The following is a 15003-nucleotide window of genomic DNA, read 5'->3' as shown; positions in this document are numbered from 1 at the left end:
CCTGGAGCCTGCTTCAGATTCTGTGTCTCCCTCTCTCTCTGGCTCTCACCTGCTCACACTCTGCCTCTCTCTCTCAAAAATAAATAAACAAATTTTTTTTTTTTCAAAAATGAGAAAATACTGGTACTCTGGGGAAGATAAACATTTAAGAATAGGTGGATGAAGAAAAGAAGGACCCAATGAGTATCTTGTTTTCTTAATCTCTGAACAAAGTTCCAAGCTCACCTAAAAAGGCAACCCAGATGTCTAATTTTGCAGGTCAACTAAAACCTTTTCTTTCAATTAACAAACAGGCTACAATTACATCTGACATCTCACAAAAGTAAGCTACTTATAATATATTTTACTGATAATATGTATTCATTAAAAAGAATACTTTATTATTAAAAGATTTTTCTAGAGCCAAATCTTTTCTTCTATTTTTCCTAAACATAAAAGTCATCACAATAATGGTAATATAAGGCAATAAAAGCAAATAATCTAAACCTAACCAAAGAAGGGAAATCTAAGTCTTAAAAACTTCATTTTATATAAGATTAAAAATAATCTTTCACACAGGTAAGAAAATTTTTCAAACTGTAAGGAATCTTAAAGGTAATTTTTTATACCTTAATTTCAACATTCTTTAGGACAAGGAGTACCTTGTGAAACCCAAAGATATAAAACCAGCAAAAGTGTCAAAGGCCACAAGGCCAAGAGGCAGAGTTGCAAGTAGTTGTATCTGAAAAGACAGAGTGGTCTTAAAGAAACAGATTGTAAAACATTTGTTGTATCCAGATAAGTCACTTTAGGCAATTAGGCACATACGGACTGGACAGCAAATGAAGCTCTTACAGGTGACTCTACAAAACCCACAGTTTAGTACCTTACTAAGTATTGTGCTGCCTATATATTTAACGAGCATGTTTCCACCATTTATAACTCTGTCATATCCCTGAATTTTTAGGACAATAACCTTTAAATTATCTGGAGGGTTGGGGCCACATCTAAATATGGAGGCCTGTCAGTGTAAGATGTCAGAGCCCAAGTGGCGGTAACATCAGAGAAAATAAAATAGCACAGTGAGTACCTCCAAAAATTCAATCCCCCGCAAAATCAATGGGGAAACTGGCAAAAACATTTGGAATCAACTTTATCAGAACTCTCAAAATTAACCAAAAGTTTGCCCCAGGGTGCTTTTAGAAAGGAAGGAAGGAAGGAAAGAAGGAAGGAAGGAAAGAAGGAAGGAAGGAAAGACGGACTCTCAGCAAGAACAAGTTTTGTGACATTTTAACTTGTCCTAGTCCCATTCCCTGCTTTCTAAATAGATGGCAGCCTTGAAAAATTATAGCCCATATTCCCAGTGTAGCCTAGCTGCCATCAGAGGGAGCAAAACAAAGCTGGAGGTCACTGAAAGCTTCATTCTGCCCAAATTATTACTATTAGGACTGTCTGGTAGCTCCCAGAAAGATACCACTTGCAATGCTATCTATATTTGACTTAATTCAGCTTGCCCAGTGCAAAAGACATTTTCCCCAAGAGAAGTGTTGTTGAAAACATTTATAGGTTGAGGTGGTGGCTAACATGTGGGGCAAACACCAGACTAATCCAAAAGTTCTTAAAAACTAGAATTGAGATACCATGGGGACTTGGAAAACTTCCAACACATTCCAGGGAATCTAGAAGTACATGCTTAAGTTAGTGTGCACGTCCAAGGTTGTGTATAAGCTCAGGAAAAACCTGAGAGGGCCCCAAGCTCTTTTAACTGAGGGGCCCTGCACAAACAGGAAGTAAAGGCTAAGGCAGAGAGGTCAAATGCCTGGTTGAGTGCTGAAGGTACATCCCCAACAACAGAGTTCTTTGGTTCCAGGCATTTAAAGACATATCTGTTCAATCATTAGCTAACCACGAAGCTAAACAAGTAGAGACTTCAGTTGCCACACACAAATGATTTAGTTCAGAAAAGTCACTACACCAACGACCACCACGACAAGCAGCAACAAAAATAGACCCTGGGGAAAGACAAAATCTCCATAGTTGCCATGTTTTGTTATTTAAACCTTTGTATTTAAACAGTTCATAAAATTTAAATGTTCATTTATTATTTAAAATGTCCAAATGTAATTTTTCAACAAAATGTCTCACGTAATACAGAATATGAATAAAAAGATGAAAATTATTTGGGGGGAAAAATCAAACATAATCTGATATTGAAAGTACAATAACTGAAATGAAAAAGTCACTATAAAGGTTCAACAATGGGTATAAGAAGGCAGAAGAAACAGTGAACGTCAAGATAGGTCAACCGAATTATCCAGCCTGAGAAACAGAAAGAGGAAAAAAAAATGAATAAAAATGAACAGAGCATCAGAAATCTGTCGAACACCATCAAGTGAGCCAACACATTTTTACTGAGAGATGGAGAAAGAGACAAGAGAAAGTCACAGAAATATTAGAAGAAATAATGGCTAAAAGTTCCTTTCCAATTTTGAAGAAACACAGTAATCCATACCTCCAAGAAGCTTAAAAACTCCAAGTATGATAAATTGAAAGAAATCTACACATAGGCACCATTACCAAACTGCTAAATGACAAAATGACAAAGAAAATCTTGAAAGCAAGAGAAATAACTCATTATGTGTAACAGATAGTAAGATTAACAGATTTCTCATCAAAAAATAAAGAGGTCAGAAGGTAGTTCTGAAAGAAATAAAAAACAACCATCAATCAAGAGTTCTTTATCTAGCATTATTCTTTAATGAAGATGAACTTAAAACATTCCCAGATAATCAAAACTGAGAGCATTAGTTGCTGCCCTGTCCTATAAGAAATACTAAAGTAACTCCTTCAGGCTGAAATGAAAAAACACTAGACAGTAGTTCAAATACAAATGAAGAACTAAAGGTCACCAGTAAAATTAACTACAAAAATAAATATAAAGAACCACATAAATGTATTTCTTGCTTGTAGCTTTTTTCTCCTATCCAATTTAAGACAAAATTTAAGACAAGATGAATGGAAATGTTGAGTCACTTCATTATATACCTGAAATGAATACTACCTTTTACATTAACTAACTGGAATTTAAATAAAAACTAAATAAACACATGTGGCTCTACTTCTGGCTCCACCAAAAAACAAAAACAAAAACAAAACCTCATACACAATACTTGCACATCTGTGTTGATGGGCACACAGTGTGTATAAAGATATAACATTTATGATAATAAACAACAAAAAGGAGGAGGGAGTGGAGGTATATAGACACAAAGTTTTCGTACACTATTGAAATTAACTTGATATTAATCAGAACTAGATTCTTATGATTTAAGGCATTAATTTTGTAGGACGACCACTAAGAATCACAAAGAAATTAAAACAGTACTCTAGAAAATATCTAGTTAACACAAAAGAAGTCAGTAATGAAGAAATAGAGAAAAAAGATGAGACACAAAAAACAGTGAAGTGGCAAATGTAAATTATACCTTACCAATAATTACATTAATTGTGAATGGAATAAACTCTCAAATTAAAAGGCAGAAGTTGGTAGAATAGATGGAAAAAAAAGTGATCTAACTATATGCTGTCTATAAGACACTATAGACTAAAAAACATAAATTAACAGTAAAAGGACAAAAAATGGTATACCATGCCAACAGTAACCAAAAAGAGTTGAAGCGGCTACACTATTATCAGACAAAATAGACTTTAAGACAAAAATTACTACTAGAGGGATGCCTGGGTGGCTCAATTACTTGAGCATTCAACTTCAGCTCAGGTCATGATCTCATAGTTCGTGGGTTCAAGCCCCACGTCGAGGTCACTGTTGTCAGTGAGGAGACCGCTTCAGGTCCCCTATATCCTTGTCTGCCCCTCACCCATGCTCACTTGCTCTCTCTCTCTCTCTCTCTCTCTCAAAAGTAAACATTTTTAAAAAACTACTAAAGACAAAGAACATTTTATAACCAAAAAAAGGGTAAACCCATGAAAAAAATGTAACAATTATAAACATATATGCACCTAATAGAGCACCAAAATACATTAACAACTGACAGAACTGAAGAAATAGATGATTTAACAATAATAATGACTTCAATACTCTTTCAATAATAAAACTAGACAGGATCTAAGCAAGAAAACAGAAGCCTTGAACACCACTATAAGCCAACTAGTCCTAAGAGAAATTTATCAACATTCCACCCAACAACAGCAAAATATAGACTGTTCAAGTGAACATGAAATATCTTCCAGGACAAATCACATTATTAAAGTCTCAATAAATAAAAAGGAAGGTACACTGTCCAAGTACAACTGAATAAAATAAAAAATCAACAGAAACATTTGAAACATTTACATATATGTAGAAATTAAAAATCACCCTCCTAAATTATCTATGGGTCAGAGCAAAAAAACACAAGGGAAATTAGAAGCCCAAGCAGATGAGAAGAGTATCACAAGAGAGGGGATCTAATTCCCTGGCAAAGGAAGTCAGAGTCTGAGCAGGCCAAGGGGAATGTGTATCTGGGGTTTAGACTGGGTATCTGATAAAGATTTTCTCGAAAATCAAGTCTGTCACTGCACAGAAAACCGAGTATATTTGTACCCAATGATAAAATTACACCTTAAAAAAAAATCAGAACTCTGAAAATATGTATCCTTTACCACAAATTTGCAAAGCTGATTTCTCAATTTAAAGACTTTTCTTTAAAAAAAAGTGACCTTATTAACAAATGTGAATTTTTTAAAATACTAGAGAATAAAAGGTGTCAACATTTAGAAAATCTGTATAACTCAATAAACCAGTATCTTCCAGTTAATTACTTAATGTATAATTACTTAAAATCATGCATGATTACTTAATGTATGATTATTTAAAATCATTTATGATTACTTAATGTATGATTACTTAAAAACCACACATGGATAAAAGATCCATTGAAAGTACAAAACAGATCAATGAATTTTATTTTAATAGAATGAAAAGTTCATTAGATGAACTCAGACATTCATAGGATAAGTGAAAAAGGGAGAAAGAGCCTCACATTAAATCTCACTGATAAAAACTTAATTCAATAATTAGAAAGTAAATTAAATAAGTTAATTCAAAATCATGGATAGTAAAATATAAACCTAACAACTTTGAGACGTAAACAAATGAGAAATTCTTTGGGGCCTAGATTTGACAGGTGTAAGTCATAAAAAGCACAATTTATAAAAGAAAAAACTCATAAATCCCACTTCATTAAAATTTAAAAATTTCACACCGCAAAAGACCCTGTTAGTAGGATGTAAAGATAAACTATGGGAGAAAATATTTGCAAACCACACAGTCGAATTTGTTGACTTAATCCAAACACATAAAGAACTCTCAAAACAACATTAAAAAAACAACCCAATTAAAAAATGGGCAAAGATACATAACAAACCTTTGGCCAAAGAGGAAATACAGATGGTAAAATGGCAAAAATAAAATGTTCAACATCATTGGTCATTAGGCAAATGCAAATTAAAACCAATATCACTACACACCTATCAGAGTACCTTAAAATGTGGTTAATATCAAATGCTAACAAGGATGCAGAGAAACCAGGTATCTGAAGAAATAGTTTAGTAGTTACTTATAAAATTAACTGTACACTTACCATATATGACCCAGAAATTTCACTCTGGCATTTACCCCAGAAACATATTTATGTTCACACATACATGCAAAAAACTGCACACCAAATGTCAATAATATCTGAATTTTTTTAATGTTTATTTTTATTTATTTTGAGAGAGAGAGACAGAGAACATGAGCAGGAGAGGGGCAGAGAGAGAGGGAGAAAAGAATCCCAATTAGGCTCCGCGCTGTCAGTGCAAGAGCCCAAAGCAAGGCTCAATCCCACAAATTGCAAGATCATGACCTGAGCCAAAATCAAGGGTGGGACGCTTAACCAGCTGAATCACTCAGGCGCCCCATAATATTTATTTGTAATGCAAAAAAAAAAAAAAAAAAAAAAAAAGAATCAAGCCAAATCTCCTTCAGTGGGTGAATGGTTAAACAAACTCTGATATATTCAACACAATGTAATAACACTGCTCAGCAACAAAAAGGAATGAACTACTGATACATTCAATAACCTGAATGGATCTCAAGGGTATTATGCTTAATGAAAAAGTCAATCTCAAAAGGTTACAAACTTTGTAATTCCATGTATACAAGATTTTTCAAATGAAAAACTATACAAATAGAGAACAGAGCAGTAATTGTCAGGATAGGACAAGGTGGAGAGGGAGTTCCTTTGTGATAATGAAACCAGTCTATATCTTGACTGTGCTTGTAGGACTCTATACATGGGATTTAAAAGCACAGAATTATGGACACACCCAAATGAATACCTAAAAAAATGGCAAAAAAATGAATAAGGTCTATCGTCTAATAAAAAATAATACATCAATGTCAACTTCCTATTTTGACAATGCACTACAATTATATAAAATGCCAACACTGGGGGAAGCTGAGTGAAGTACTATTTTTGCAACTTCCTATGAGTTTACCACTTCTAAATAAAAAGGGGGGAAACTTCAATGATAACAGTTTTAAAATCTACATTGCATTAAACTTTAAGAAATTACTGCCATTTTGGTCATAAGGGGAAAGTATATAGCAATCCAAGCCTATGTACAGAAGGAAGAAAGGTCTCAGATACACAACCTAACCTTACCCCTTAAAGAGCTGGGGGGGGGGGGGGGGGGAACAGCAAATAAAACCCAAAAACAGCAGAAGACAGGAAATCATAAATATTAGAGCAGAAATCGATGCCATCAAAACCAATAAAAAAAAATAGATCAATGAAACTGGAAGCTGGTACTTTGAAAGAATTAACAAAATGGATAAATTGATGGGGGGATGGGAGGGAGGGGAGGGTGGGTGATGGGTATTAAAGAGGGCATCTTTTGGGATGAGCACTGGGTGTTGTATGGAAACCAATTTGACAATAAATTTCATATATAAAAAAAAAAATGGATGAACCACTAATCAGTTTGATCAAAAACAAAAAGGACCCAAATAAAATCAAGAATGAAAGAGATCACAACCAACACAGCAGAAATAATAATAAGAGAATATTATGAACAATTACATGCCAATAAAATGGGCAATCTGGAAGAAATGGACAAATTCCTAGAAACATATAAACTACCAAAAGTGAAACAGGAAGAAATAGAAAATTTGAACAGACCCATAACCAGTAAATAAACCGAATTACTAATCAAAAATCTCCCAAAACACAAGAGTCCAGGGCCAGATGGCTTTCCAGGGGAATTCTACCAAACATTTAAGGAAGAGTTAACACCTATTCTCTTAAAGCTGTTCCAAAAAATAGAAATGGAAGGAAAACTTCCAAACTCTTTCTATGAAGCCAGCATTACCTTGATTCCAAAACCAGACAAAGACCCCACTAAAAAGCAGAACTATAGACCAATTTCCCTGATGAACATGGATGCAAAAATCCTCAACAAGGTATTAGCCAACCGGATCCAACAATACATTAGAAGAATTATTCACCACGACCAAGTAGGATTTATACCTGGGATGCAGGGCTGGTTAAATCAATGTGATTCATCACATCAGTAAAAGAAAGGACAAGAACCACATGATCCTCTCCATAGATGCAGAAAAAGCATTTGACAAAATACAGCATCCTTTCTTGATAAAAACCCTCAAGAAAGTAGGGATAGAAGGATCATACCTCGAGATCATAAAAGCCATATATGAAAGACCCAACACTAATATCATCCTCGATGGGGAAAAACTGAGAGCTTTCCCCCTAAGGTCAGGAACAAGACAGGGATGTCCACTCTTGCCACTGTTATTCTACACAGTATTGGAAGTCTTAGCCTCAGCAATCAGACAACACAAGGAAATAAAAGGCATCCAAAATGGCCAGGAGGAGGTCAAACTTGCACTCTTCGCAGATGACAGGATACTCTACATGGAAAACCCAAAGGATTCCACAAAAACACTGCTAGAACTGATCCATGAATCAGCAAAGTTGCAGGATATAAAATCAATGCACAGAAATTGGTTGTGTTCCTATACACCAACAATGAAGCAACAGAAAGAGAAATCAAGGAATCGATCCCATTTACAATTGCACCAAAAACCATAAAATACCTAGAAATTATCTAATGAAAGAGGTGAAAAATCTATACACTGGAAACTAGAGAAAGCTTATGAAAGAAATTGAAGACGTCACACACACACAAAAGTGGAAAAATATTCCAGGCTCATGGATTGGAAGAGCAAACATTGTTAAAATGTCAATACTACCCAAAGCAGTCTACGAATTCAATGCAATCCCTATCAAAATAACACCAGCATTGTTCACAGAGCTGGAACAAACTATCCTAAAATTTGCATGGAACCAGAAAAGACCCCAAACAGCCAAAGCAATCTTGAAAAAGAAAACCAAAGCAGGAGGCATCACAATCCCAGACTTCAAGCTGTATTACAAAGCTGTAATCAACAAGACAGTATAGGACTGGCACAAAAGCTGACACTCAGATCAATGCAACAGAATAGAGAACCCAGAAATGGACCCACAAATGTAGGGCCAAGTAATCTTTGACAAAGCAGGAAAGAATATCCAATGCAAAAAAAGACAGTCTCTTCAGCAAATGGTGCTGGGAAAACTGGACAGCGACATGCAGAATGAACCTGGACCACTTTCTTACACCATACACAAAAAATAAACTCAAAATGGATGAAAGACCTCAATGTAAGACAGGAAACCATCGAAATCCTCGAGGAGAAAGCAGGCAAAAACCTCTTTGATTTTGGCCACAGCAACTTCTTAGTCAACACGTCTCCGGAGGCAAGGGAAACAAAAGCAGAAATGAACTACTGGGACCCCATCAAAATAAAAAGCTTCTGTACAGCGAAGGAAACAATCAGCAAAAGTAAAAGGCAACCGACGGAATGGGAGAAGATATTTGCAAATGACATATCAGATAAAGGGTTAGTATCCAAAATCTATAAAGAACTTCTCAAACTCAACACCCAAAAAACAAATAATCCAGTGAAGAAATGGGCAAAAGACATGAATAGACACTTTTCCCGAGAAGACATCCAGATGGCTAACAGACACATGAAAAGATGCCCAACATCACTCATCAGGGAAATACAAATCAAAACCACAATGAGATACCACCTCAAACCAGTCAGAATGGCTAACATTAACAACTCGGGAACAACAGATGTTGGCGAGGATGCGGAGAAAGAGGAACCTCTTTTGCATTGCTGGTAGGAATGCAAACTGGTACAGCCACTTTGGAAAACAGTATGGAGCTTCCTCAAAACATTAAAAATAGAACTACCCTATGACCCAGCAATTACACTACTAGGCATCTATCCAAGGGACACAGGTGTGCTGTTTTGAAGGGACACATGCACCCCCATGTTTATAGCAGCACTATCAACAACAGCCAAAGTATGGAAAGAGCCCAAATGTCCATCCATGGATGAATGGATAAAGAAGATGTGGTATATATATACAATGGAGTATTACTCGGCAATCAAAAAGAATGAAATCTTGCCATTTGCAACAATGTGGATGGATCTACAGTGTATTATGCTAAGCGAAATTAGTCAGAGAAAGGCAAATATATGACTTCACTCAGATGTGGAATTTAAGATACAAAACAGATGAACATAAGAGAAGGGAAGCAAAAATAATATAAAAACATGACAAAACATAAGAGACTCTTAAATACAGAGAACAAACAGAGGTTTGCTGGAGGGATTGTGGGTGGGGGGATGGGCTAAATGGGCAAGGGGCATTAAGGAGGACACTTGTTGGGATGAGCACTGGGTATTATATGTGGGGGATCAATCAATGGATTCTACTCCTGGAATCATTACTGCACTATATGGAACTAACTTGGATATAAATTTAAGAAGGTAAAAAATTAAAGAAGTATAAAAAATAAAAGTAAATGGATTCTGAGTCCTGCCTTTGGCTATATGAAAGATCTAGAAAATTATCTTTACTAGTCATCAGAAGAACATGCATTTAAAAATACAATAAGAGGGGCACCTGGATGGCTCAGTCGGTTAAAAGTCCGACTTTGGCCCAGGTCATGATCTCACAGCTCGTGAGTTCGAGCCCTGTGTCAGGCTCTGGTGCTGACAGCTTGGAGCCTGGAGCCTGCTTCGGATTCTGTGTCTCCCTCTCTCTCTCTCTGCCCCTCCCCAGCTCATGCTCACACTCTGTCTCTGTCAAAAATAAATAAACTTAAAAAAAATTAAAAATAAAATAAAAAACTTATCTTAAAAAAATACAATAAGAAATAATATATCAAATTGATGAAAATATAAAACATTGCAGTAAGGATACAGAAAAATGAACACCTAATGGATGGCTGGTGGGCATATGATTCAAGTAAAGCTTTTCAGAAAGTATGGCTTCTTAACATAAGTTTGGGGGGGGGGTCTTTGTTAGAAGAAAGTTTGTAATTTATGTGAGAGTTACACATCTGTTTAAGAACAAAGAAGATTTAAAAAAAAAAAAATATATATATATATATATATATATATATATATATATATATATCCCACACTGTTCATTTAAGTGCTTATCCCTCTATCTGAAAAAGACATGGGAATTGGGAGTGATGTAGGGGTGGGGGGTGGGTAGGGAAGAAGGAAGTAGAAGGGAATAAGATATGTCTTGAAGCCCTCAGCTAAACTTTCCCAAAAGGCAGATTTCCATTCCCTCTGTTTTTACCTGTTTGGTCCTAATGGTATAAGATTTGTTACCTCAGCTCAGATAGGTTGAGAGTTTATAACTGCTATCACGTGATCACATTCGATTTCCAAAATAACTGTGAAGTAGGCACCCAAAGTATTCTTCCCATTAACAGAGGAGTCAACCAAGATTTATGGAAGTTAAATTATTTGCCACACTCTGGTGTGAATCTGACAATAACATCATGAGCAACAAGAGATAATATTTACTGAGTACTTACTACATACCAGGCACTGTACTAGGTGCTTTTAGCTGTTTTCTCACTCAGTCCTTGCAACAATTCTGAGGCAGATTAATCCCCACTTACAGAAAAAGAAATGAGGCTCAAGAACAATCAAATTACTTATTAAAGATCACACAGATCATAAAGCAAAGTCATAAGACTAACAAAGTTCTGATTCCAAAACCCATGTCTTAACCCATGTCTATACCATTTCAGGATACATTAAATAGGTATAAATAATGATGTAAATAAACACGAACCAAGGAACATTTTTGACAGAACAAGACTTGAAAAGATAGGACTGCTTTCTATAGTCTGAGAAAATGTTGACTAAAAAGAGCCAACAAAATACAGAAAATCTAAATATCTTAAAAAAATTATTTCTCCCCTCATCTAACACCTAATTCTATAGACCACACTAGTACTTTACGGACTTTTAAAAGAGAAATTTCTCCCCATAATATATTATATGTCTTAATGCATAATTCACATTACCTTGAGTTCATTTTCTACTGAGTGGTATCTTCCTGAAAAGTATGACAAAAAGAATATATTTTATAATTTAAACTCAGTATGTTAAATTCTACAGTCATTTAGGTCCAGTTTTCCATTAATAGAACATATAAATAAATGTTTCCATAACTGACCACTAGGAAGTGATTATGCAGATCAATTTAGAAAAGAACCTGACTCATGCATCCTTGACCTAGGCACCAATTATTAAAAACTAGCACTAATTAGTCCTTAGTAATAATACTAACAGTACATGCTTACTTTAAAACTATTTTTTTCCCTTAACTAAAAGAAAGAATAATTCAGATATGTGAAGGGAGACCTAGATGTCCAGAGACTTACTTGGGAAGTTCTATCTATATTAAATTTTACTCACCTTATAATCTAACCCAAATTCTCATGTTAAATGGATGTATCTCTTTACTAATCTCAATCTTAAAAGGAATGTGATTAAAAGTAATATATTGAAAAGAAAATGTAGTCAAAAAAAAGACCAAAAGATCTGGAGCTGTAAGGTTTGGTCTCCAAAACCCTTGATTAATTACAGTGTGACCTGAGCATGGCTACGTTTAAAGGCCTCAGTTTTTTTCATCTGAAAAATGAGTTTAGGGGGCTACATGATCTCACAGGTACCTTAAGGCTCTAAAACTCCTACTGCTAAGTCAGCAGGAAGTAGTTCCAAGGACCAATACTGGGTGTTTGACACATAGTAGTACTCAAGAAGTACTTTCAGACTGGAAGACCAATTCTAACATAATGTCCAGGTCAAAAAACAAACCCTGAAGATTACTGTAAAGGTACTACTGTAATTGTGTTGAGTAGATTTACAAGGTGAGACAGTACTTACAATTTATCCCTATTAAAAAGTTCATTAGGTCCCCATGACTACAGGTAATAATCATCATGCAAACAGACGTTTTGGAATACCCTAACAACGTATTTATATTCTGAGTATTTCTCAAAATGTATTTCTACAACATTTACTTCCATGGTCAAACAGGCTTATAGTTAGGATAAGATGTGTTTCAAACATAATTATACTGTTGTCCTTACAGCAGAAATGATCTGTTTTTGATATGAAAATGTACTCTGTGGGGGCACCTAGGTGGCTCAGTTGGTTGGGGGTCTGGCTTCAGCTCAGGTCATGATCTCGCAATTTGTGAGTTCAAGCCCCATGTTGGGCTCCGTGCTAACAGCTCAGAGCCTGGAGCCTGCTTCAGATTGTGTCTCCCTTCTCTTTCTGCCCCTCCCCTGCTCATGCTGTCTCTCACTCAAAAATGAATTAAAAAAAAAAAAAAGTACCCTGTGATAGAGAATATACAAGATTTCCCAATACATTTGGATCAAAAAACCATTTCTAAGGAATATCTATAACATCTCATAGTGTTTCAAGTGCTCAAACGACAAATATTTAGTAAACCTAGATCAGCATTAAAACACTGATAAATTTTTAATAATTTTGTAAAATTCTAAGATTTAAAAAACACCAGAGTAACTGGAATAACAAAGACTAAACCCTGAAATCTCCAATAATCAGGCATTAAAATTTTCTATAAGGCTATTAGAATGTATTTGTATTTGAAGCTAAGAAAGTAATACATTCCAACATACAGAAGGAATGGAATGAAAACAAAAATACCTAGTTTCTCCAAGCAGTCATCCTGCTCTTGCTAATGGATAGGTAAAACAGAACAAGGTCAAATGAATACAAGATTATGTTCAAATCAGAGACTAGAAGAAAGCTTGCCCACCAGCTATAAAGATTTTTCAACCACATTTCTTTTAATAGAGTCATTAAGTGAAGAAAATAAATTCACATTTCTCTTGAAAAACAAGATGCCAGGGCACCTGGGTAGCTCAGTCAGTTAAGCATTTGACTCTTGATTTCAGTTCAGGTCGTGATCTCACATTTCCTGAGTTCAAGCCCCACATCGGGCTCTGCACACACAACGTGGAGCTGCTTGGGATTCTCATTCTCTCTCTCCACCCCCCACTCTGCTCCTCTCCCACCCCCCTCTCTTTCAAAATTTAAAAATTTTAAATCTAAAAAAATTTTTTGAAAAGAAAAACAAGATGCCATTCAGAATACTAGATTAGTGGTAGTAGCTAAAGCATGAAAGTTCAATTTCTAGAGGTGCCTGGCTGTCTCAGTTGGTAGAGCATGAGACTCTTGATTCCAGGTCTGTGAGTTCAAGCCTCACATTGGGCATAGAGATTACTTAAAAATAAAAATAAAACCACAAATAAATAAACAGAATTCTTTGAGAACCGAGGCAAAATCATTACTACCCAAAAATGGAGGGAAGGAGGGACTCAATGCTAAAAAAAAGTAGAGCAATACCTATTAAGAACTCCAAGGGTTTAAAAAAGGTATGACTCAAGAATTTATATCCAGTCTAAGAATACAGTTTAGTATAAATGGCAACAGTTAAACAATAATGAATATGAAAGAACTCAAGGAATACTGTTCTTATGAACTGCTTTTGAAGAAAACACTAGTTGACAAAGTTCAACTATCCAAAGAATAAAAATAAAAATTATGAAAAAAGGGCAAGTTTTGAGCATAAAGTCCATTTAATTATTGGCCTGAAAAAAAAAAAAGATAAAAAGATTTATAGCTATAGAATATAATGTAAATGTTACAATCCTCAAGAATGGAGAGGAAATAGGACTGAGATATGCTTATACCTTTATACAGCACTGCTTTACACCTTTGAGTATACTTCAATTGCTATACCTCGATTTATTTCTTAAAAGATGAGGAAATAAGCATAATGCTGTAATAAATACAGATGAGCTAAATAGATTCATTAAAAGAAAGTCTCAGATAGATCATAAAACATAATTGTATGAATAAATGATCCACACTCCCCCTGCCCCAATGTGAAAGGACAAAAATGAAATACAAGCAGACTATGTTCAAAATGAAACAGGCATTCTAAAGATATAGGCACAAAGATATTCACTACAGCATTATTTGTAACAGCAACATACCGAAACAATCTATATATCCAACAACACACGTCCAACGGGAGTTTATCTCCGTTATGGTTAGATAAACTATTGTTTATTCAATGAAATACTATATATTTACTAAAAAGTATGCTGTACCAACCATGTATGTTTCTCACTTGTTTCAAGTCAGACAGTAAAGCATACTAGCTAATGCTAAAGGCTCTGCAGCCAGACTCTTGGGAGTTCCACAACTTCCAACTCCCCAACTTACTAGCATGTTAAGGTTTCTGTGCCTCAGTTTCCTTCTCTGTATGAAGGGGATAATAATACTACCTGCCTCTCAAGGCTGTGATGAAGATTAACAATGAATATCCAAACGCTTGATAGAACAGGGCCTACAACATATAAAACACTGTGGAAGTTTTAGATTCATTATAGTTAAGTGAGGAAAACTCAGCTTTAAAACAACATCATGTTACCATTTATGAAAAAATATATACATATATATGTATAAAATATCTGTGGAAGAACACACAAAACTGG

At 35.2% G+C, this 15003-nt stretch overlaps 1 protein-coding gene across 5 annotated transcripts in view; it reads right to left on the bottom strand.

Moving 5' to 3' along the window:
* The window catches only part of SHOC2 (SHOC2 leucine rich repeat scaffold protein), a 107631-nt gene that overhangs the window by 70349 nt on the left and 22279 nt on the right, over positions 1 to 15003 (bottom strand). Inside the window, exon 1 of one of the 5 annotated variants that reach the window (XM_042908954.1) lies at positions 11488 to 11508. The exons of the other annotated variants lie outside the window; for them this stretch is intronic. The gene's annotated coding sequence lies outside the window, so the exon portion shown is untranslated. Of the gene's footprint in view, positions 1 to 11487; positions 11509 to 15003 lie in introns of those variants that run through there. 5 annotated transcript variants of the gene reach the window in all.

Source organism: Panthera leo, chromosome D2 (genome assembly GCF_018350215.1).
Source record: "Panthera leo isolate Ple1 chromosome D2, P.leo_Ple1_pat1.1, whole genome shotgun sequence".
Lineage (NCBI taxonomy): Eukaryota > Metazoa > Chordata > Mammalia > Carnivora > Felidae > Panthera > Panthera leo.
The sequence above is the reverse complement of the archived record's forward strand: the minus strand, read 5'-3'. Positions and strand labels throughout refer to the sequence as shown.